Genomic DNA, 2,702 nt, shown 5'->3' with positions numbered 1-2,702 from the left:
TTGATAGTCTTGAGATTTCATTGTACACTGCAAAGATTCAAGACACCCGGTGCCAGATTAAGCAAAACAGCCCCAGAACATAACACAGCCTGCATCTATGAGCATAAAGCTGATCTCCCTTGCCAGAAATGTAGATTTCTGTCTCGTATGTCCAGACCTCAGACCTGTCAGGTCTGTAAGACCCTGAGAGGACCAGTCAGGTCTGTAAGACCCTGAGAGGTCTGAGGAGCCACCAAACCAGGATGGGTTGCACTAGGAAGAGTCAAGTTGAGCAACGCACAGAGCCAGTGCCAAAATCTGTCCCTGGTGAAACAGAGAAGGAGCACGAACGGGAGTCAATCCACAGAGTCCAGACCCTCCAAGCTCCACATGCCTTACCCAGCATTCCACCAGAACATTGCGGGGTCTTCTGGCCTGCTGTACACCGAGTATCTGAGTCATGCCAGTTTGAAGAAGATGTGGACTCTATTCTAGAGACATCAAGGGGGTCGACTAGCGCCTCCGGCTAATGTGTGCTTTGATCATCAGCATTGGGGTGGAGAGGTTTGGCATTAAGCAGCCAAAAGCCAGAGAAGGAGCAGCCAAGCCCAACCAAACTCAAAATCTCTCATCTTAGGAAGGAACTGAGATCTCTAAAACGACAGGACCACACAGCAAAAGATTAGGAAAAAACAGCCCTCAGAGAGTTACGAGACATGATGCGACAAAATCCCATCTCTCTCCATAGAGCTGAGTACCACAGGAGAAGGGGTATCAGAGCGAGCTCACAAGTGGTCTGCCCTTATTGCAAACCTGTTTCAATTCACCAAGTGGTCACTTGGTCAGAATGGAGTGGGTTCTTCATTTGCACTGAAGAAGAGAGCAACAGACACCTACAGCAACAACAAGAGGTATGCAAAGAGCTAATTTCTCCACCAGAGCCGTCTACACCATTTAACATCAATGAGCCCACTTTGGCGGAAATCAGAGAGGTCATCAGAGCGGCTCGGGCCAGTGCAGCGCCAGGTCCAAGTGGAGTGCCGTACAAAGTGTATAAGAGCTGCATGAGACTGCTGCAAAGACTTTGGAGGCTTATTAGAATGGTTTGGCGTTGGGGTAAAGTGGTGGAGCAGTGGCGCAATGCAGAGAGGGTCTGGATACCAAAGGAGGAGAATGTGAGTGCCGTCACGCAGTTCCGTACTATCTCCCTTCTCAGTGTGGATGGCAGTCTTTTCCAAGGTCCTGGCCAACCGGCTCACACAGTTCCTCCTGAAGAATTCGTACATTGACACTGCTGTACAGAACGGTGGGGTTCCAGGCATTCCAGGCTGTACTGAACACACCTGAGTGGTTATCCAGCTGATACGTGATGCAAAGGAGAACCGAGGAGACCTTTCAATTTTGTGGTTGGACCTCACCAATGCCTACGGATCTATTCCACATAAGCTGGTGACAAAAACCTTGACAGCATGTCCCTAAGAAGATCCATCGTCTTATTGAGGACTTTTATGGCAACTTCAGGTTAAGATTTACATCTGAGAGCATTACATCCATGTGGCATCACCTGGAAAAAGGCATCACTGGTTGTGCCATATCAGTGGTGCTGTTTGCTCTGACAATGAACATGCTTGTTAAGGCAACAGAGAATGCATACCTGACAAGTTGTACACTTTCTGCATAATTTGACAGGTATGGGAATGTTGAGCCCCTCTGTCTACCCCCGATTAGTGCCTTCATGGATGGTCTGACTGTTACATCTTCAACAGTGACAGGATGTTCTGGAAAAGCTCATTGCATGGACGAGAATGTCCTTCAAGCTGGCCAAATCTAGATCTTTCATGGAAGGTGGAGGACAAGTACCGCTTTCATGTTGACAGAGTTCTTATTCTATCAATTTCCAAGATGCCAGTGAATAGCCTGGGGAAAACCTTTGATGGCACGTTGAAAGACAAAGAAGCCTCAGCAGCATTACCTTGTATGGTCATGCCAACAAGCTTCCATCAATGGCCTGATAGAGGAGTTCAAAGTCGCCAGGTAAGCACTGCTCCAAAGGGATTCAGCTGACAAGACAGTATCTTCGGCAGGTATTACAGTGACAGGTCGGACGTGGTGAGCCGTGGAGCAAGCGGAAGCGAGGCTGAGGCATAATGTCTTGGTGGGCTCAGATACAGTCGGTCAATTGGTACTAGGGAGTCAGACAATAGCCTAGTATGACAGAGCTCAAGAAAGAGAGAGGCGACGGCTGATCAGGAAGAGATCCGGGAAGAGGTTGAGGAGGAGCGGCAGAACATGTCAGTGGCAATGTGCCAGCAAGGAGCATGGACCAACTGGGACCTTGTAGCTACGAGAAAATCACGTGGTCGGAAATCTGTAAATAGGAACCATCAAGACTCAAGTTTTTGATTCAGGCAGTGTACGATGTTCTTTCTTTTTTGGACGTGGATGGTATCGATTGCACTTGTGCACTTTCGCCTTCGAATCTACCTCACCTGCGCGTTGCGTCACCTGCGCGTTGCGTTTTTACTCTTTTTAATTTTTGGAGACTATTTTTATCTTATTTTTTATTATTATTTATTTATTTGAATTTTTGTTAATCTCTGGGTCGCTTGATCTCACGGACTAGCATACAGCTAGCTTGAGACGGAAACGGGCTAGCTTGGGGCTAGCTTGGAGCTAGTGTATTAAAATGCCTTCAGACGACAGCGACGAACACAATGGCCTGC

General features: G+C 47.9%; 1 pseudogene; it reads left to right on the top strand.

The window, feature by feature from the left end:
- The first annotated feature begins 242 nt into the window (after positions 1–242).
- Positions 243–2,043, top strand: LOC147141675 (uncharacterized; annotated as a pseudogene).
- Positions 2,044–2,702: the final 659 nt, after the last annotated feature.

This window comes from Filicampus tigris, chromosome 9, assembly GCF_054856515.1.
Source record: "Filicampus tigris isolate MCC_2025a chromosome 9, RoL_Ftig_1.0, whole genome shotgun sequence".
Taxonomy (NCBI): domain Eukaryota; kingdom Metazoa; phylum Chordata; class Actinopteri; order Syngnathiformes; family Syngnathidae; genus Filicampus; species Filicampus tigris.
Note: the sequence above shows the minus strand (reverse complement) of the source record. Positions and strands in the feature narration are given on the sequence as shown.